The sequence below is a fragment of the Botryllus schlosseri genome, chromosome 10 (assembly GCF_051294905.1).
Source record: "Botryllus schlosseri isolate E-star chromosome 10, Bs_hap1, whole genome shotgun sequence".
Lineage (NCBI taxonomy): Eukaryota > Metazoa > Chordata > Ascidiacea > Stolidobranchia > Styelidae > Botryllus > Botryllus schlosseri.
The window spans coordinates 5,506,087-5,529,543 of NC_137245.1; the positions used below are offsets into that span (position 1 = coordinate 5,506,087).

The window sequence follows — 23,457 nt, forward strand, 5'->3', positions numbered from 1 at the left end:
GGCTATATAGCGCATATGTCACAATGCTGTATTGCGGAGTTGGGCAAACATTTGAGCTAGCGTGCCGCACTATATAAAATTGGGATTATAAACCCAAAATGAAATATTGGTATTTTATTATATAGTGAGGACATGGAGATAATATATATGATTATTTAAATCAAACTAAACATTTCTTTGATGATATCGTACACGAGTCAGAAACAGTAGCGAGATTTCATAGGCTGGTCGACCTCAATAACCAATTTGTCAAAACTATAGAGATGAAAGTCGGTTGTCCCGAATCTTAGAACAGGATTGTAATTTAAATCTGTAAGCAGCGATCTGTTCATAGATTCCAATTTCCTCTTTCCACTTTTGGCTCAGTACCAGGACACACAATGCTGACAGCTTAATGACCATGTTAGCTTCAAACACGCTTCCACTATGTGTAGATAAAATACAAATGCCCCAATACTAAGCATACAGAGATCAAATTTACCTAAGACACGCGCAAATCGCGTTTAATAAGCACATCACTGAAATAATTAAAACGAGAGTCGCCAACCCGAAATCACACTTGTGATCCGAATTCATTATATCAATCTCGTTTCTCTGAGCAGTTTACTAAATTTCAGAGGTCATCCAACGAGGTATATGTAGTTCAAACGATGTTCAGTTTTGCACAATTTTATCGAAATCGAAAGTATAGGATTATTGTCATGTTTCTGGCAAAACTGTCGAAGTATGGAAAAAGTATGGTAGTATGGAGAAAAACGTTTCATACCATACTTGGGAAATTTCCATACCATACCATACTTGCACTTTTTCATATTCCATACCGAAATTTCGTTCCATACCAAACCATACTTCCTTACCATACCATAGAATACCATGCCGTGCCTGAATGGCAATGCAAATTTCTTCTACATACTTTGGTGATGAGCAGTGCATCAAACCCGCTTACGCATAACCAATGGCGACGAGGATTTAGATCGGGAGTTCTCACCCTGTGGTAAGGTTTTCTTATTTTCGTGGCCAAAATCCCGGACACTTTCTAACGCCTCCTAGCGGGTATGAACACATATGACGTCACAGTGGCAATGCCTTGCCTATCGATGTATACAGGAGTGGATTTGTCAAACATAGGTCGTAAATTTACTAGGTTAGACCATCGAGCCATCTCGAATTTGAGCTCCTGTGATTGCCTGGGTCCCGCCGCAAAAACACTGGTTTGGGGTCCACCCGCGGGTGACGATGCACCTTCTGGTGGGCTTACTATCTGTATCTGGTTTCTATGTGCATATGGTTGTAAAATTTTTGTGAACGAATTCTGTCAAAGGATATTGGATCGAAGAATATTGGTTCTTCCATATATCACTTTAAATATTTTGTCCTCTCTCAGCCCGCGATGGTCAAAGCTAGCGGTAGAGTTGGTGGAGATGACAACAACTTCGAAAATTCAGGGAACTTAATTGCTGTATATCGATGAGTCATGTTCATGTCACACTGATAAGACTATTTATGGGCCGAAATTCCGGTATGCACGAGCATCTTGCACATCCGTCGGTTTCCAAATTTTTATGGTCGCGACTCAATTTCAAATTTGCAAATGTTCCGCTAAAAATTTCGTGATCTGATTACTTACAAATGGTCAGCATATTTGCCCAGACTCACTCATGGCCTATGTTAGAAGACAAAGGGAAAACGTGAGAACCACTATATTTGACTAAAGCATCTAAATGGCCTTACCGACACGAGGAATATACAGTTCGCTTAAAATTGCTCTTGCAATTAGTCTTATCACAGTAAATGTTAGTGGGTATCTAGGTACCCAGGACCGAAACAGCACTTCGTCAGCCTCCCCGCAAACGTTGGTCTTGGCCCCCACCAGGTGATAAACCTAACTTCTGGGGGCTTCGCCACACAGACCCCCCCATCAGGCCAGACTTTTGGCTGCTAGTTTTCACCGAGATACGTTGTATTGATTAGTGAGTTTAGGGCCAGTAAAAATAACACTGGGCAACAATTTTGAACGAAAATTTGTTGACTTTGATTTTGCAATTGATTTAGGCCAACTTGGGTGCGCTGATTCTGAAAATGCTTTTTTCTATCACGTCAAGTTTTTGCTCTACGACATATGCCAAAAATATGCAAATTTTCACGAATTTAGCCAAATTACTTTTTCATACCATATAGAAATCCAGACTTTTATCATATAATAAGTTATATAGCCAAGTGGTCAAGTGAATTATTATGAAAAAGGGTACTGGTATCGATCTAGGCCAATGCTTTCACCCAATTTTGGTTAGAGGGTGCAACCATCGGAGGATATTCTAGACACATATTTGATGCAAACTGCAGGATATGGCAGTAAAAATAAACATTATATTCACTATCAGCTATATAGGTCCGATGCCCCGTTAAGCTTATCCACTGTTTGTTGAAACTCCTATAAGCTCGATAATCTGGATCAAGATGAAGATCTTAGGGATGGCAGGCCTAATGATGAAGATTTTGAAATCGACCATGATTCACAAGGTATAGAGCAGCGGTTCTCAACCTGGGGTCCGCGGACCCCTGGGGGTCCGCGAAGCCTCAAAATAGCTGATAAGCTAATTTGTGTTTTTTTTTTAATTCGGGAAATCACGAGGCAGTTTCGCTTCATTACTAGTAAAACTCCAGAGCTCAGATCAACAGAATGGCAATCCGAGGTGAAATATCCTTCTCAGCAGACTCATTTTTATTGCTAAATCGCCGATAGCTTACGGATACAAACATTTTTCTGTTCGGAGGTGTCTTGTTAGGGACTGCAGGAAAAAAGTTGGATGAGTAAGGTCAAGCACGGTGACTTCGAAATCCATTTTCCCGTGTCATATATACAACCATTTTCTATTATAACTTCAAGATAAGCTGCTAGATAGAAATGACCAGGATTGACGTAATATCAAGGGCGAGCAACTTCTCCAGTCGGCTGGCCGGATATGGGAAAATTAGGTAGGCCTACTTGGCGGGCCAGATTCATGAAAATCGCGTATTTATCCACCTATACAACGAATAAATCGAATCTATTGTAACCCTTAAGTTTAAAGTAGAGATTAAAAACAGTATTTGCAACATTGGATTACTCGTACTGTAATTCAATATAGCTGTTAAAGTCAATGAGACATATGTGGTAATCAAAGTTGTCAACAAGTTTCTTAAACTCTGTCTGCATGTCAGCCGTAGAAACCCTTGGGAAAGAATGCAAGTGAACGTCACAGCTAGATTGTTAATGTTTATGGTCAAAAATGTTAGCTCGCAAATGTATGTAGACCCGCGGGTCACATTATCATGGAAGACCGGAGACTGTCTGCGGGCCACTCAAAATCGCGGGACGTATGTTGCCCGGTTCTGCGTTATGTGTTCATTAAAAAAATCGTCAATTTTGGTGCCATATTTGTTGCGATCATACCCAAATGTGTCGTCGGAAACGTTACGCTTTATTATTACATTCGCCAACACCTGTACTGGTTTAAATGGATTTTCGGCACTCGTTAATATCCTATCAAAGGCCCGGAATTTCAAGACACGACCACGTATTTCAAGAAATGCAATTGCAGAATTTGCTTTGAAATTATAGAAGTCAACTCAATTTCTACATAGATAGTATGATCTGAGTGATAAACAGCAACAAAATGACTATTCTTGATAACAAGACCATACTATTCATATAGAAATTGAGTTGACTATAGTTATCATTTGCCCAAGACAGATGACGTTTGCACGATAATTGAGTTAAATTTGAACTAAAACTTTGTGGGGGTCCGCGGGGTCCGTGACGGCCCGAAAGGAGTCCGCGAAGACAAAAAGGTTGAGAACCACTGGCATAGAGTATATAGTCTATCGACACAATAGTTAAATGATCTGACATAGGCTTTTGGACTTTCGGAAGAGAAATATTCGGAACTTTTAGCATCCATGCGAATTGAGAAAAGATTATGAGATATTACCGTGAATTTGGACCCCGAAGCTGGCACTTTATTTGTCCAGCAGAAGCAATATCAGTTTAAATCAACCAAATAAAGCTGTGCAAATGTTTATTTGTAGTCCATTGATTTACTTTCAACTGCTTGTGGTTTTTGAAACGTTTTATACAATAAACACAAAATATTAAAAGTAGTACTAATATGGGGATTATGAGACAATGGGGTGGGTGCCTACCCCAAAAACTTTACGTGATAGAGAAAACCGGAAGCCATTTTCGAATTCAGCTCCCAAAAGTTAGTCGAAATCAATTGTCTTATCAAAATCAACAAAAAATATGTTTACCAGTGTTAGCGTCAGTATTGGCAGTCACCAATAAATGCATGGCTGGGAAGTAACTCTTCGGTTCAAAGATTCTTCAAGGTATAGGTAATTCAGATATAGCACAAATGTGACACTGCTGTATTGTACATTGATGATATTTTGGGACGTATCACGGCGACTAATTCCCAGACTTGCACTGAAAATCCATGAGGTAGATATACATTGTAATGACTGTATGATCAGCAAGAAATTCAATATACAATTTCCACATAAGATTGGTTACAGTACAAGCGAGCACCTTATGCGGCGAAATCATAGCCAGTTTTCACATTGTTCTCAATTGTGCTCGACACATGAAAAGGGATCAGCAAGTTTGATCTGATATCCCTCGATTAACTACGAGCTTGGGGTTCGATCTTCGCTGGAATGATTGCGTTGCGCAACTTCACATGCGCACCACAGCCCATTCTGCATTGATATACGTGTAAACGTAAAGGTAGGAGGAATTGAAGTTCTAAATACAATGTGTACGAGATCCTATTTAATAGTGTTTACGGTGAGTAAGCTAATACAAACAATTACATGAGCATTTGATTCGTTCGAATGATAGAGTGTTGCCGTGATCTATTACCAATCGCGACACGCGGAATATCTGATCGATTAGCCAACTTGTACTACTGTCGTCCCATAAGGCTGGTGTTGAAAGCAATGAGTCGACATCTGACATCATATGCAACAATGTTGATAAAAGGATAATAGACACTTACATGACCTTTGACATGAACAGCATGATGTCAAAAAACAACAAGGGGTTGAATGGTTTAACAATAAAGTTTTTTTTAGCAAAATCACATTTAATTGGGATAGATGGCTTTGACGAATGGTAATAACGTAGAGCTGGTATGTATTTGCAGTGTTCCAAGCTGGAATAAACCAGTGTTGGGATGACTCGAGTCATGACTTGACTCGAGTCAGACTCGAGTCCCCTTTTTTGTATGACTTGACTTGACTCGAGTCACTTTGGTAAAATGACTTGACTTGACTTGACTCGACGTATCAGAAATGTGAATTGACTCGTGACTCGGAGCAAAATTCACGAGTCAATTTCAAGTCATCAAGTAATCGGTGACGATACATATCACTGTATCTTCCATATGTTCGGATTGTTCGCGAAACGCCTCCATTGTTCTCGCACAAATAAATTGACCGCAAACGAAGTGATCGAAGCTTATAGCTTACGTTGTCGTAAACTAGTAGTGAAGAAATTTAATAGCAAAATGTCTATTTCTGTTCTCTGTTCTAACCTTAACGAAACCTTCTTGTTTTATTTAAATCGAATCCGAATATAGTTTATATAGTCCTCAACCATTGGCGTAGGCTCGAATTGTATCATATCATTTTGTATTGCATCTTATCCATTCGTTTCTCTATTCTCTATTTTTGGTGGTAACTATAAACTGAGGCTATGCAATTACTTACGTAGTTTAACAGTTCTACGAATATGTGAGCGATGCAGCCCCTTTTTGCGTGTATATTCAAGTCTATATCCGTTCATCGGTTCAGAATCAATGACCACTCAATATGTATTTCAGACATCTAGCAAAATTCAATGATGTAATCATGCCTCATACTCCGAAAAGGCAACTTGACTTGAATTGTGACTTGACTCGTGACTTGACTTGACTTGACTCGACTTGACTCGAGTCACCTCCAAAAATCGAGTGACTTGACTTGACTCGAGTCACCTTTGAAAATCGATTGACTTGACTTGACTCGAGTCAAAATGTGCAATGACTCGAATTGACTCGTGACTCGAAGGTAGTGACTTGATCCCAACACTGGAATAAACACGAATGATGGCAAGTAGGCATCAGCCAGATGTGTCCAAAGGCGTGGATTTTGATAACTTTTCGAATGAAGCAACTATTATTGCATTTTCCTCATTCGTATACTATAGGATTATGGTACCGCTAAAGCAGACCTGTGTAGCCGTTCGGTCGTAGTCCTCGCTATCTAACTGAATGCGGCTATATTACTTCAGGTTCGACTGGATCCAGACACACATTGCAGATTCGACGGATATATTACAACGAAGGCAGACACAATTAACACATCAATACTTCCAATCCAACCCAAGACTTAACACAGTAACAACTCCACACAAAGATACTCCAAGACCAACTCCATACGAAATCCTAATCCAACTACATACCAAAGACTAACTCTAATCACTTCCTCTTTTCCCAATCCCGCTTGCTACCTTATGCATGACTGGTCTTGCAACCAGATAGTCTGGAGTCATTATGGCTCCGGAGCCGAGCGGTTACACATCCCCGTTCCCAAGTTGAGTGATCTAGTAGCAAAGATCACTCACAAGTGACAAGAGGGAGCACAAAAAGAAATAAAAAATAAGTATAAATGGCAAGAATATGTACAAAGAAGAAATATGATCATGCAAAACCAGTTACAACGTCGTACAATCGTCAATAGTAAATACAAGACATTAGTGAGATCCACCAACAACACAAAGAAGGCCACCACAATATCTCCAAAAGCTCTCTAGACTGTCAACAATACAAAATAACAGACACAAAAATTACGAAAAAGCAACCATTTGCCACAGACAGTTCTCCACAACATAACACCGTGCGCCAAAAACCGAGCCAACAACAAACAAAAACACGAGGTGTCAATACCCATCAACAATAGCAGTTCATAATCAAATCAAGCCACAGTTCTAATATGTCAACATCAGGGGCGTAGTCCAAGTCCGGTGTCGAATCCCAATGACCCATCATATCGCTCAAATATCTCTCGAAGTAAAAGCTTTACGGTGCGACGGCTCTTTTATATTCTCAGTGATACACTCAATGACCAGCTTACAGTTCACCAACGGCTTCAAAGTTCCAAGTATATCCGATACATTTACTTCTCTACCAACCAAGTCCCATAGCGAGTTCTTGTTTTCAATAGATGAAACCACCGGAGCACTATCATCTCCACAATCCGCAGCCAAATGTCCTTCCATCAAAGAGTCATCCATCACGATTCTTTCTTCCCCATGAACATCATCATTCATCTTGTCACACGACTTCAATGGTACCATGACTACCATCTCAGAGCCATTATCATCATCAACAGGTGCAGTAAAAATCTCTTCAGAAACCAAATCCACTTTACTCTCACATGCAGACGAGCATACCGACCCATGTTCCAAGCCACCACGTGCCACATTATCCATTTTCCCAACAGCACGAGTGTCCAATAACTTCACAATTTGTCGCGCTTCCTTCCCAAGTGTTCCTTTTGCTAACTTGTTAAAAAAAAACGTGCAAGTGCAACTTCTTCTTTCCTCTTCAATAAATGTATTGTTCCAAGTCCACCGCATCCGTCTCCTACAGCAAGCGGCATCTCTATACCGGATCCAGCATCAGGGTGCGTGCTCGCCATTTGTAGCCGTTCGGTCGTAGTCCTCGCTATCTAACTGAATGCGGCTATATTACTTCAGGTTCGACTGGATCCAGAGACACATTGCAGATTCGACGGATATATTACAACGAAGGCAGACACAATTAACACACCAATACTTCCAATCCAATCCAAGACTTAACACAGTAACAACTCCACACAAAGATACTCCAAGACCAACTCCATACGAAACCCTAATCCAACTACATACCAAAGACTAACTCTAATCACTTCCTCTTTTCCCAATCCCGCATGCTACCTTATGCATGACTGGTCTTGCAACCAGATAGTCCGGAGTCATTATGGCTCCGGAGCTGAGCGGTTACACCTGGACAAAGTGCGGCCCGCGGGTCAAATGCGGCATGCGGAGCTTTTCTGTGCGGCCCCCGAGAGGATGCATGGAATTAAAAACATAAAACCTGCTTTTTGAATGTGGATGCATGGACCAAAACCATAGGCTGTGTCAACTGGACGGGAAATTCGTTTACTTAGAAGCCTGGTAATTATTACGCCACGATTACGCTGCCTAGGTACTTCGCATGCGTTATCCAGATTCAAAATAAAGTCAATGTAGAAAAGTATGTGTAGCAGTTATTGTCACAAGAAATCACTCTTTCGATATAGTTTAGTTCAAACCTTCTTTGTTGCCATTGTCACATTAGGCATAATACGGTATGTGTTTCAAATGGTTACGTGATACAGTTCCAAATCCCAAATCCCTGACCTTGAAAGGCTGAACGGGCATGTCAAAAAAGGAAGCCGCAGGCTGAAATTCGAAGAAGGTTTAGAGCACTAAATATTTGTATACTGGAGTTAGAGGTAAACCTTTTAGCTTGTGCCGAGCATGTTGCCGAGATTAAGGATTTTAATTAAAATAGGTTTTATGACAAAAACACGAAAGCAGACACTCGGCCCAGGGAAGGCGAATTTCCGAAAAACTGCAAGCTTCGCTCAACATCATGGCTATTTAGGCTGCAAAGTGCACACTTCTCGAAATGCAGCGACCAAGACAATAAGCTTTGTAGGCCTACTATCCAAATATATTTCAGTTCAGTGGTTCTCGAACCGGGGAGTGTGAAAGCATCTGCAGGGGGCACGAAACCTAGTTAAATTATTATTTTTTTCTTCGCGCAAGTCGCGATTTACCCACCCCCCAGCTCATAGTTATTGCTTTCACAACGACCAACACATTCATATTAGCAAATAAGCTTTTCAACTGACCCTCATCGGTAGTGGCCGTCAGTATAATACGGAGTAGTGATGGTGTGAACGTTCACGTTCACGCTCTGTGTGTGAACCTCGGAAATTTAGAGGTTCGCGTTCACAACAGAACCTTGGTAGGTTCTGCACTGTGAACCTTTTTCATATACTACAATTTTCACTTCATTACAACATCGTTGGTTCAAATTTATTGCATTTCAACTGCAGGCCGCTCTATATGCATGGCGCTATAGGCATAAAAAATCAACAATAAACGAGCATGTACCTTGACAATCTCAAAAGTTTTACTTGCTTTGTTGCAAAAGTTTGCTCGAAATATCCAACTTTATTGACTCTCTGCTGCGAGCTTGACCCACAATCACAAAACATCACGATCGAAATAAGCTACGTAGGCCTAGTCAGCGAATGATGCGTATTCCACCATGGCCATGATTCCACTAATCAATCTAGCAGGCGTATGGGGTCAATCTTTACTTCATATGTTTGCTGGATCATTAAAACCAAATCGGTGCGATTGAGGCGTTGGCTACTGCTGGATAACTTGTTAACGGGGTATTATCGAGAGCAAGTTTAGAAACCCGTTTCACACTCTGCTCAATATCAATGTAGCAATACTCAGACGCCGAATACATTTTCCGATCTGTCATACGAAAAAGGTGACTTGAGTCTGACTTGAGTCAAGTCATGACTCGAGTAATCCCAACACTGCTACAAGGCTATAATCTGCATCTTCCTTGCCCGACGGCATATGCACATCATGGTATGCATATACGCAAATCGTGTGTATGTATATCATGAGTCGGTGTATATGCCACAAGAACATCAAAGACAAAAATAAACTACGTCCCTTCCTTCCCTTATATTCCCTGGTAAGTCCTCGTCAAAATTGTTGGCAAAGCGACGGAAGATATTGATTTTATGAGATTATTATATCATTTGATTGCCCCAGTTGATACATTTGGCGACGTTTAAAACGTCAATATGTATTTCAGCATTGTGACGTAATGCTGCCTGAATCGTCGTATAGGTATCGTGTACATTAATATAGGCTATCATTTCATTGAAGGATAGGTTGGAATTAGCAATATGACGTCCCGTGACGTCATGAGGATCACGTTCGCGTTCACACAGAACCTTTCAAAAAGGTTCGCGTTCACACGAACCTGAACCTTTTAGAGGTTCACACCATCCCTAATACGGAGATTGCAATTCGAAATGTAAAGATGAAATAGGTAGTGTGATGTAAGAATGGTATAAGAACAACAACGAGAGATTTCACAAAACAAGAGCGTTAAGCAAAAATGCAATTAGTGCAATACAAGTAAGCTATAATATATAGCAGGGGTGGGCAAACTTTTGAGCTCGCGGGCCGCATTCAACATCTGAATCCATTCGCGGGCCGCACAATATAAAATTGAGATTATAAACCAAAACGCAATATTGGTATTTGATTATATAGTGAGGACATGGAGATAATATATATGCATATGTAAAACAAAACAAACATAACTTTGATGATATCGTACACGCGTCAGAATCCGGGGCGAGATTTTATAGGCTGGTTGACCTCAATAACCAATTTGTCAAAACTATAGAGATGAAAGTCGGGTGTCCCAATTCTTAGAAAATCATTGAAATTTAAATCTGTGAGCAACGATCTGTTTACTAAATCCACTTTTGGTTCAATTCCAAGACACACAATGCTGCAGCATCATAATCATGTTACTTCCAAACACGCTTTTACTATATGTGTACATAAAATATAAATACCCTAATTCTACGCATACATAGAACGAATCTATCCAAGACAAAGACGAATCGTTTTTTATAAGCACATGACTGAAATAATTAAAATAGGAGTGGCCAATCTGAATTCACACTCGTGATCCGAATTATGTCATGCAATCTCATTTAGGATTTCTGTGATGTTTAGCAGTTGAAACCTTTCAAACTGCGTGGGCCATGAGATCGACCTTCCACGCCGGTAATTAAACCTAAAATCAACATAGGAAGTATTTACATTAGAACAGTGGTTCTCAAACTGTTTATAACACACCCCTCCCCCTTTATGACGGTGAAGAATTTCGTGGCATATCCTATCACAAAACGCTACCAGGATGCTAGCAAACCTAACGGATAGGAAGGCTACGACTGTGGATGGAAGATTTTTAAATATGAAATCCAGACTAGAAACAGAGCAATAAAATTATGAATTGGATGTAAGTCGAGCGGAGCGCGAAAAAAAATCAGCACAACTTCGAACCCCCTTTCAGATGCTTTTACGCCCACAAGGAGGGCGCACCCCTCCAGTTTGAGAACCACTGCCTTAGAATTATCATGGTGAAATATACCAAGAAATAGTTTGATCAAATCCCTGCATTAATTCGATTATAGTACGCATTTTATCAATATTTTTATTAAGTTTTTTAGACTCTCGCGGGCCGCACAGAACGTTGTTGCGGGCCGTAGTTTGCCCACCCCTGATATATAGCCAGAGACGCAACACTAATGAAATACACGGAGAGAATAGAGTCGGTCATTTTGTCGACAAAGAATCGGTTGCTTGAGTTTTATTATTGTCGATTCGAGAACCTTTAAATGGAACAGACTACGTCCACGAGCAAGAATTGAAAATATCATCACCTTCCATGCCATCAAACTATCCGTTGTGATCGCTAGCATTCTGGTTGCTCCTTTCAATATTTTGTGATATCATAATAAGGGGGCGCGAAACGTTTCACTACCATAATAGGGGGCGTGCCTAATAAAGTTTGAGAACCACTGTTTTAGTGTCCTAATAGTAGAACGTGGATACGGGTTTAAAGGGAGATGGGAATGTATCATGTTTAACATTGTTTCGAATCATAACGGCAAACATATAATATTTAATTAACCGTCAGTTTCTCGTTGCCCTTCAGTTTCACATTTACTGAGCATCATTTAGTAACAATGTAATTTAGAAATAAAATTGAAAGGCGCTGCAGAATATAGCTGAATATTTTCACTCGACCCATCAACATATTTTCTACTTCTCATTTGGCCCGCGGAGAAAAACAATTGCACACCCCTGCGCTATACAGAGTGTTCGGAATTTGAGCAACGGAAACATATTAATCATAGCCGTGCTAAGGAATAAATATGAAGAAAAAATGTCTGAAGTAAATGACCCTAGTAGTCCGCAAATCGCATGAACACCACAAACAACATCAACAACAACATGATAATGTAGCCCGCGGCCACAGTCAGCCTCAACCCCTCACTACTTGCTTATTTATAGAAGATAGAAGATATATATATATATATATACATAGAAGATATGCGGAAACTAGAAATCGCCAAGTCTATGTATCAGTTCCAGTGCGGCCGTTGCCCCGAATATTTCAATGACTTCTTTACGTCGGAATCAAAAGCGCAAAACTATAACACACGCGCGTCCACGTCGTCCAAATATTATATGATCGACCGAAAAGATCATCGCTCTATCAAATATGCCGGACCTGATGTATGGAACAGTATCCCGCCGGCCATCCGACAGTCGACGAGCATGTCCAGTAGGGTTGTCCAAAATTTGGAAAATCTCAAAAAGTCTCCGTGATTGTGTCTCATTCTATAGCAGTGGTTCTCAACCGGGGGTCCGCGGACCCCTAGGGGTCCGCGAAGCAATTTCAGGGGGTCCGCGAGACCTCTAAATTTTTAAAATGGTTGATAACCTGATTTTTATTTTATTTTTCAATTTGAAAAAGCATGAGGCAGTTTCACACCACAACTGCTAAAACCTCATGACTCATATCATCGTATTAATCGTCTGACATGGACTATGGTAGTGTGGAAACTCATTTTCATTGCCAATTTTCCAATAACCTGCTCATACAAACATATTGCTCTTTAGAGACGTTTTGTAGGGGTTTGTGGAAAAAAAAAATATGGAGATAGTAGCGTCAATCAGGGTGACTTCGTAATGTCTACGAATCCTTCTCGATTTGAAGTTGTCAGTCTCATCAAGTTAGTGAACAGTCGTTTGAAATAAAAAAAATCAGAAGTATTTCCATAATTTGTCTCAATGCAGGGAACAGCTTCTTGGAGGTACAGAGCTTTAATATAAAATTGAATAGTATATTCCTATTGAAATGAACCCGAATATTTTCGGCTGACACTCGTCATTAATCGGACAATGATATACCTGCTCTTAAAGCTCGGCTATCACATGTGGCGCATTCTTATTGCGGATGCCCTATCGACAAGGCTGATTTTTTGATGTACAAGGAGTGTTTCGTTGCTATCAAAGCATTACGCTCCAAACCTGAAATTCATATCACGAGTTATATTGGTATGCAGCCTTGTCTTGTTAATGTTCAATTGTTCATGGTCGAAAATGTTTGCTCGTAAATATATATTTAACCTGAACAGAACAAGTCGTTTCATGACAGTCTCTGGTTGGAAAACTTGGATCCATGCTCTGGAGCATAATATTTGTCTATACTTTTAGATTAGGATTTCACTTTGACGGTAGAATCTCTCTGCGGGTCGATCAAAATGCCGTCACGGGCCGATTCCGGCCCGCGGTCCGTATGTTGCCCGTCCCTGCGCTAGATGCTGGACGTGATATGTTCATTAAATATGTGTTTCTTCATTTTGGTGCCATAAATGTTGCGATCACACCAAAAGTATCGTCGGAAGCGTTATACGTAAATATTGCATTAGCTTCCATCTATCTTTGCGGAAATGGTTTTCGGCACTCCTCGTTCATATCAAAACGAAGACGCGGATTTTCAAGACACGACCACGTACTTCAAGAAGTACAGCAGCAAAATTAGCTTTGAAATAATAAAAGTCCACTAATTTCTACATAAATAGTATGATGTTATCTTCAAGAAAAATCACTATTTTGCTGTTTATCACAAGCCTACAGTTCATATTTGCACAAGACAGATGAAGGTTGCACCATAATGGAGCTAAAATTGAGCTAAAACTTTAGGGGGTCCGCGCGGGTCCGTGACGGTCAAAAGGGGTCCGCGAAGCCAAAAAAGGTTGAGAACCACTGTTCTATAGATTATTGATGAAAAAACAACAATTAGCCTGAAAGAAGCTTACAGGAAAGCCGTTAAGATTCCGGTCAAAGCGTTTGAAAGTAACTGCTCAAGAATGGGCGTGCCAGTGACCATAGAACGGCGAGAAGACTAGTAATCAAATAACCACGGCTCTTGATTGGCTAATCGGCTATGCTTCAATGATCACGGCAGCAGCAGCTTGCTGATCAGGTGTTCAAGAAGTCTGCTACCGGCGGGGATTCTGGTAACTTGACTTTAGAGCTACATTGAGGTAATATTACATATCAAAATGTTAAATTACAAGCTATGCACAGTTATCGGCAGCTACCGGTAATTCGTTGCAAAATTTACAGAGATTTCCCAGTAAATCTACCAGATTTTTTAGAGTGTGTGTGGCCTATTTTATCTCGATATTGAATTCATGCGGACCGCGATTTCTACGACACTTGAAAAGTTGCCCGCGACCCGTTTTGAGTTGGCGACCCCTGGCATAAGCGGTGTCTTCTAAAAGCCTAGAAATGTGCTGTGCTACAAGTCGGCGGCTACGGAATCAAAAATAGGAAGTATCGGCCTGGTGTAAATGACCATATTAGTCGACAAACACCATGACTACCACAAACGATATTAGGGTTGAGTACATCGTAAATGCCGATAATGCAAGTCTTCCCGCTTCGACGAACTTGCGCGTAAGCTCCACTCTCGCAAGCTGCGCAGTGCGCATAATAACATGCAGTCACTAAAATTTGACGTAGTGAGCAAGTAGCGGGGAATCTCGGCAGACTGTAGCCGTGGGCCACATTATCATATAAGACGGAAAACTGTCCGCGGGCCGGACAAAATCACTTGGCGGGCCGGATCCCGCCCGCGGGCCGTATGTTGCCCGCCCCTGGCCTAGGCCAAGGTGGGTGTCTGATTCCATAGACTACTCCAAGTCGCTTCGACATCTTCCTGTCTTTTCATTGTATCGTATTTTGTGGTGTATTGAACTGATAAAAATTGCTAATAACCCAATGATAATGAATGATTTACTACGTCAAATTATGGTGACTGTAGACCAGGGGTGTCAAACATATGGTCCGAGCGCCGCATCTGGCCCGCCAGACGATTTTATCCGGCCCCTCATTAGACCACATGTTGTGGCCTCACCGTAATCACCATCAGCAACAAGTCACTGCTATTGAAATCCAATTCCGATTGGCGTTGTAGTTTCACTGTGATCACCATCAGCAACAATTCCCAAGTCCTAGGAGGAAAAAGTCATATTGAGCTCATAGTTTTGTGGAGAATTGGATCAAAAAGTAGTTATTTACAGAAGTGAAAACGCCAGTTGGAAACCGGTATATGCAGGCCACTTGGAGGACTTAATTTTCACACAAAAATATATTAAATATATATGTGGTCGCACTTCACTTTCGCTTATGACTTAACAGCTCTTCGACTTCTAGAAAAACCCGACTCGCGATACAATAACAATGAACAAAACTTCAACGTCGGCGTTTACATGTAACTCTCTGGTATTCCTCACAACGCATACACCAGAATATTACCAGATTATGACTGAAACAGCAATAATAGCAAAATGCCAAAGTATATTGTCGTTAAAGTCCCTGTTTTAGCGGTTTATATAGCTGTCTTCAGCCTACCAATCATCGGCATTACACGAATTCCTTTGTTAGCGAATAAAGATGTTTATAGAATAGGACCCTATGATCGGTCGGCTGGATAATTGAGTATTCAAGTGGACAACACGGATAGATTCTGGGTTAACAGTTTGGAACAATTTGCATGGTCCGGCCCGCGAGCGATTTGAAGGCTTGAATCCGGCCCGCGACGCAACTTGAGTTTGACACCCCTGCTGTAGACAGACATGGATGATTACTTCATGAATGTAATCGATTGCAATTACGATTACTTCTGAATCACGGGATTACGATTATACGAATACATTGAAAAAGTAATCACAATTACTCACGATTACATTTAATTGCGTCTTCGAACTTATCTTCGAAGACATATTGTAGGGCAGTGATTCTCAACCGGGGGTCCGCGAAGCCTCAAAGTTACTTGATAACCTAATTTGTATTTTATTTAGTATTTTAATTCGAAAAATAACGACGCAGTTTCGCTTCATTACTAGTAAAACTCCAGAGCTCACGTCAACAGAATGGCCGTCTGAGATGCAATATCGTATTGTGTAGACTCAATTTAATTGCTAAATTGCCAATATAGCCTACTGATACATACATTTTGCTTTTTGGCTATTTAGAACTGTTTTGTTGGGGATTGTGGGGAAAAAAGTTCAAGATCAATCATGGTTATATCAAAATGACCATTTTCCAGAAAATCCATTTTCTTGTGTGATATAGGCTACGTAACCGTGAAAACTTCAAGATAAGCTGCTAGATAAAAATGGCCATAAGCTAGACATTTATTAAATGTTTATCAATTTCGGTGCCATATTTGTTGCGATCATGCCCAAATGTGCCGTCGGATGCGTTACGCGTTATTATTACATTCGCCACCACCATTATTTGTGGAAATGGATATTCGGCACTCGATCATATAAAATCAAAAGCGCGGATTTTCAAGACACGGCCACGGTTTTCAAGAAATGCAGTTGCAGAATTCGCTTTGAAATAATACAATTCAACCCAATTTCTAAATGAATAGTATGATCTTATTTCAAGAAAAGTCATCTTGTTGCTGTTTATCACTAAGCCTACAGTTATCATTTGCACAAGACAGATGACGATAGCGCGATAATTGATCTAAATCTGAATTAAAACTTCTTGGGGGTCCGCGAAGGCAAAAAGGTTGAGAACCACTGTTGTAGGGGCTATGCAACGATTGCGATGAAAAGGTCTCTGAGAAAACTTTTTTTATATGACTGCATGATGTCATTTAATGTCTATGTCATAATTAGGGCGATTATTTTGACCTAAAAACAGAAGATTTTGACCACATTAAAAATCAAAATTCTTACATTTTCTAACCTTAAAAAACTTAATTTTGACCACATTTGACCTAACGTATGCAAATTAGGTGTTTTGCCGCATAATGTTATAATTGTACTAATTATCTTCATTTCTAGTTGGAACTGTCTGTCATTAGGCAATAGTTTGGCTTAAAACAACATTTTTGCCTCAAAGCCTGACAAATTATTTTAACGAGATCTGGCCCTGCGGAATTCCAGCAGTTATATTACGCATTGTGGTAAAAATATAAATTTGGATTTGAGTAAAATAGTATTTACGGTGGGCACCACCATAATAAATAATTCAAGAATTGGTCACCGTAAATACTATTTTATCCATAATCCAAAATTTTCGATGACAATAACTCCACTTGCACCGTATAGAATTGAACCAAATTTGGTGAACATCGTTTCTATAGACAACCTAACACTTTCATGGGGTGAACAGAAGATTTTGAATTTTTTTATATAGTAAATAGCAACTTTCTTCTCCAGTAGCAATGCGGCTACCGGTTGGAATTGAACCAAATTTGACTTGAATTGTGACTTAGTTGGACTCGAGTCACCTTCGAAAATCAATTGACTTGACTTGACTCGAGTCAAAATGTGCAATGATTCGAGATAACTCGTGACTCAAAGGTGGCGACTTGAACCCACCCAACACTGCTTGATAGCCCAATATTTCTGGCTACACCCAGCAAACACAGTACAGACCAAAGATGTAGAAAAGCCGAGCCGATATAGTAGATATTAGATCTTGGCAGGTCGTAGAAAGGGGGATTTTGTGTCGACTCAATTCAACGTCTTTTCCATGTCCTTCAATAATGTAAATATTATGCAGATGCTACAGCCTTTAAACATGGTGAGTAGAATGTAGATTCTACGTTAGAAGAAGAAGATCCTGATATAATAACCTGTTTTCTACCACTATGGGCTTAACCTGATCACGGCTGCGTACACACACCACATTATTTACTACATATTAATCACATTTGTGATAATTTAATTTCAAACGAATTGGCAATAATGCCGTTGTAAAAAATAAAACGAACAAACGAACGAGTGTCTTTAGAAAGAAAGTGAAAACAGTCCTTATCATCAGGTTTCATCTTCTGATGAGCCAGTTAAATAACCAGCATGCGGCCTTTTCTTTTCAACACCCTGCAGAAATAAAATGAAAATGATGATTAATAGCTAAGACATTCGTACTGCGAAAATGGCAGAGGTAGCGACTAACGAATGACTCCTACATTTTTTTCGCCCATACTTACTAAAATGGATTCGATTCTGAACTATTTCCACTCAAGTTTTCAAGTTTTATTATTATATTTTTTAATATTATATGACTAGAGAACTGACTTCAATCGTCACTTCTACTTGATTATCAAGATCAACGATGACTACTTCAGCACTCTTTGAAAACAGCCACTAACACAAAAAGAATTCTTGACTAAAATTTCTTCACATTCTGTCCAAAATGATCAATTCAACAATCCAAATGAATCAGTTATTTGGCAGCTAGTTGGAGAGATATATACTCAAGTCTAGAAAGTGTCATGATACTCTGCATGGAAAGCTGAAGACCTAATAATATTGTGTACAGAGAACAAAACATTTGAGTGGCGGCACTGTTATAGACATTAATAAATTATTAGAATTGACAGCAAGATAACCAGCAAGGGAGAATTAGTGCAGTTTCTTAGGCTGTAGTGATACTCAGCCAGTAATTGACCTAGCAGAGAGCAAAACGTTGTAAATAAAGCGAGCGAAACCTCCGACAAATGATACGATAAAACATTAGAATCGACAGTCTTACTAGAAGCAGAATAACAATCATGAGGGGTTAGAGAACAGAAGCCCGGGAAGTGACCATCAGAAATTACTGCATACTGGCCGAACAAATCCATGACCACTAATAAATGGTCTTTCAATAGTCAATATTGATACCAAATGACACCACCCCTATTTCATAGCAACATTTAGCAAATACAGCGCTGGAGTCAACCTTATATAAGCGCTAACCAAACGCCCATTAGTTTTCCCACCTACTACTTCGCGGATGGAAATACGCATTAAAGCGAACGGACGCGACTTGTCACACTCTTGCTATTTCTGCTCCTTTTTTCTCTTCGTTCCTCTTCTCTGTCGCTTCCGCTTGAGGAGAGAAACAGTCGGCCGCATTTACGGATCGTGAATTCCCGGTGGGTGATTCTTCCTCGAATGGTCAGCACCTTGAAAATTAAGAACAATGTTGTTGCAAAATGCATGACAATTTGAAAGTTACATCATTCTAATTATTCCAGTTATGGCCGTGAATCGTTACAAGTGCGGTAACCATAAGAATTATTACTATACTTCAACTACAAATACAATATATTGTATAAAATGATTACCAATTCTTTTACGTTGATCGAGTCCCAAATAGATGAAATATGTCAAAGAATTTGCTAAATTTTTGTATAATTTGACAGATTCCGAAATCTTCTCAAAGTGCACCTTTCAAAAATTTGATATCAAGACTCCCAACATTTTACAATTCGAAGTTGGATGGCTTTACCAATACAAGCAAACAGTTTGTATCGCAATTGACAATTATGTAGAGAACGCTGCGAGACATATGAGTAGGCCAACCCTAAAACGTTTCTCTGACATGGACATTAGGGCTCTTAAAATATGACTTTTTTTCTCAAATCGTTCTGGCTACTTGATAAAATTGTTAGGTTACCTAATTTAAGCCTAAACACAAAATTTGGTTCAATTCCAGCCAGTAACCGCTTTGCTACAGGAGAAGAAAGTTTCTATTTATTATATAAAAATAAATAGGTAATAAAAATTTGAAAATTTTCTGTTCACCCCATGAAAGTGTTAGGCTGTCTATAGAAACGATGCTCACCAAATTTGGTTCAATTCCAACCAGTGGAAGCGGAGATATTGCCGTCGAAAAATTTGGATTTGAATAAAATAGTATTTACGGTGACCGATTCTTTGTTTACTTATTAAAGTTGTGCTCACCGTAAGTACTATTTTATTAAAATCCAAATTTTTCGACAGCAATAACTCCGCTTCCACTGGTTGGAATTGAACCAAATTTGGTGAGCATCGTTTCTATAGACAGCCTAACACTTTCATGGGGTGAACAGAAAATCTTCAAATTTTTTATTATTCATTTTTATATAATAAATAGGAACTTTCTTCTCTTGTAGCAAAGCGGATACTGGCTGGATTTGAACCATATTTTGTTTGTAGGCTTAAATTAGGTAACCTAACAATTTTATCAAGTAGCCAGTACGATTTGAGAAAAAAAGTCATTTTTGAAGAGCCCTACTGTTCATGACCGTCCACGTTTAGAGTTGCATCTCAAAGATGCTAAAATAAGCCTAAATATAATCCAAGCAATACGATCGTCCACTTTGACTGACTGAATTTCTAAAAACACCTTGATAGCTTCCACATCTTACGTTTATATATACCGTCTGCTATCGGCACAACAAAGTAGGCCTATTTAAAAATACCAAAACAGATTCAACATACCACATCTCTTGCTTTTGCTTTCATTCAATTTTCCATCAAAGTTCTTTAAATCCTCCTTTGTGGTGAGTTGCTTTGGAATTCTCCTAGGATCAATTCCGATATCGTTTTATCATATACAATCTATGGCGGAATAAAAGTTTCGGATAAGTTCTAAAACGAACACAATTTTCCACACAAAAGTCAATTGCCACACGAAATGCCAAATGCTACCGTCTCATTTTACAAGGTATGGCGAGGAAACGTAGTGGTACGTTCCATTATAGCTAAACACCAATGAATTGCGGGTTCGAGCGTGACACGTCGACTCCATAATTCCTACCGAAGTGTTGGCTGTTTATCTAGGCTCCTCCTCGCCATCTGATTCGCATAGCCATGTCTTAAAAAGCCTAGGAGTGGGCCGTGCTGTAAGTGGGCAGATGGTTGCCGATGCACCCGGCACTTGGTGAATTCGGCCGCACAAACTCGGCACTTGGTGAATTCGGCCCTCGGGAAATTTTGAAATGAAGTGTATTTACAGCTATTAATATGAATTATCAAACTAATAATAGTATTATCAAGTGATTCGTCAATCTTGTAAGGAGGTCAGGGCATCCGTAGATCGCGCAGTCACGGCGTGATTAGATCACGGATTGCGTAGCCACGGGAAATAACACAGCGCTCATATACCGACCACGCGCGGTCTGCTTGGAATCGATGGCGTGAGTCACGGGCCTGTGTCGTGTAAGTTTTGAGAAGATGGATCTTGGCGTTGTATGTGAGATCAACACTGTGGAACATCAAGCGGCGCTTCTTCGTTTATCGATCACGACAAGCCAGTGTTCCTCATCAACGAATGTTTCGCATGATCACGTCAAAATAAATTATTTTTTGCCTTTGGAGAGACGATTCCACTCTGGGATTAGGGTGTCTCGATAACACGGTTGAAGGATCCCAAGATTACGAGATCTACCACGTGCCACGACACGTTTAAATTTCCTTTTTGATACTGTTCATTCATACTAAATGCATTTCTAATGTGAAGGTGTTCTAGTGCCAATTCCTCCAAGGGCCGAGTTCACCAAGTGAAGAGCGTCGCGTTATTTCCCGCAATTACGCAATCTGTGATCTAATCACGCCGTGACTGTGTGATCTACGCATGCCCTGACCCCCGTACAACATTGACAACCACTCAAAGTGCCAAGTTCACCGGCAAACATTCCAGTAACCAATCATGGTGACCGGTACCGCTACGAGATCTACCACGGCCGAATTCACCAAGTGCCGAGTTTATGCGGCCGAATTCACCAAGTGCCGAGTTCACTGGTAATCGGGCAGATACGGAATAATAATAATAAGAACCGGCCTGGTGTAAAATGACCAGTGTAGTCGAACCACCACCATGAACACCACAAACAAACAAATAAACATCTAACATGGAAAAGAAATTACCTTTGCAGCCTTTGACAAACACAGTTACCATTGAAACCAGCAATTAAGGTCTTGTTCGAAAGCAGAATAACAACTGTTTTAGTGGACATATCAAATCAAATGTTGGAAAGTTCATGTAAAATAGCCCAAAATATTATCTTACTGTGACCATATTCCATCAATATGGTCTGGCTAGCCAAATTCTCTGGGCCAACATAATCAAGCTGCGTTTGGTTTCAACGATTAATAATCTTGTCACTGGATTCGAGGTATAATTGCACTCAAATATCAAATTTTGCTCCATTAATCAACATCAAGTTGAAAATGTCCATTCTTGCACCAACTTTTATAAAATCATGAATCAGTGTTCTACAGGAATGTATCTATATGACTTATATACCTAGAAAATTCAAGCATAAATATTATGATATACCGTAGGTATAGTTACCGGTAATTCAGATGTTTGAAGCGAATTATAGTGGTCTAATTTCACTAAATTAGAGCGAAATGCCAGCAATATAATTGTAATCTAATTCGGAAAAACGGTTTAGCTCTAATTCTAACCTGGAAAAGCTGAAACTTTTCTATAGTTGTCTACACCTGTTTTGCAGAAAGTCAAACAGCTCTAGGCGTCATATACTACAGGCAATTCGAAATACCCCATAAGCTATATGCTACTGCATATATACCTTTAACCCGCTACCTCAGTCAGTCACAATTCCTATATATTTACGGCATTTACCATACAGAAAGAGCGAACTATGCCTGGCTGCGACCTGTTGCGCGTCAAATCTTTGTATGGCGCCATGACGTAAAATTTGAATCGCCGAAATATTCTAGAAGTCACGCATCGATAATCATATTCCTAAACGTACAACATATCACTTTTATTTAGTTATTCTCTGAATAAAACTATTAACCATTCTCGTTGAACATGCGAGATTACCGAAAGAGCGAATATATATATAATGAAGATCATATATATCAGAGGAAAACAAAACTATTCGACCTTAGAGCAACAACACGAATATACAACACCGGTGACATCCTCACGCAATAAAACGAAGGGAGAACATTGTTTTCTAATGGATAGAACGAAGCTACCGCATGAGATCGAACAAAACCGAATAGAATTCATCGTGATTGAATGTACCGACAAAGTCATCCTTTCTACGTATTTTAGTCGTACCCGCGAGAGATAGAAAATTTGCATTATTAGGTTAACTACCGGATATAACGAAGCCTAATGCATGAGATGGAACAACACCGAGTATGAATTTATTCTGATTGAATATAACCACAAGACCATCCTATTACGTATTTTAGACATTCCCTCGACACTTAGAAAATCAGAACCTAATCGAGATGATCCCGGATGATCCTTTTACGGTTTTGTGTTTGCTGGGCAGTAATCACAGAACCACAGCCCATTCTCTAACGAATTCGAGACATGATGTGTTTCTTCAATCGGCACCATCAACATTCAACGGATCTTGAAAGCCGTCAAACTTGAGCTAGATTGTGCGATTCCAGAGATCT

At 39.9% G+C, this 23,457-nt stretch overlaps 1 long non-coding RNA gene across 4 annotated transcripts; it reads right to left on the bottom strand.

The window, feature by feature from the left end:
* Window positions 1–17,672: 17,672 nt before the first annotated feature.
* On the bottom strand, window positions 17,673–23,244 carry LOC145448663 (uncharacterized). 4 transcript variants are annotated; one of them, XR_013917993.1, is made up of 4 exons: window positions 21,940–23,244; window positions 20,512–20,594; window positions 19,026–19,211; window positions 17,673–18,141 (listed from the first exon to the last, which is right to left on the bottom strand). It is a non-coding gene; the product is annotated as an uncharacterized LOC145448663 (long non-coding RNA). The 4 variants fall into 4 exon arrangements; XR_013917994.1 differs by having other exon boundaries at window positions 18,986–19,211; XR_013917992.1 differs by having other exon boundaries at window positions 17,673–19,211.
* Window positions 23,245–23,457: the final 213 nt, after the last annotated feature.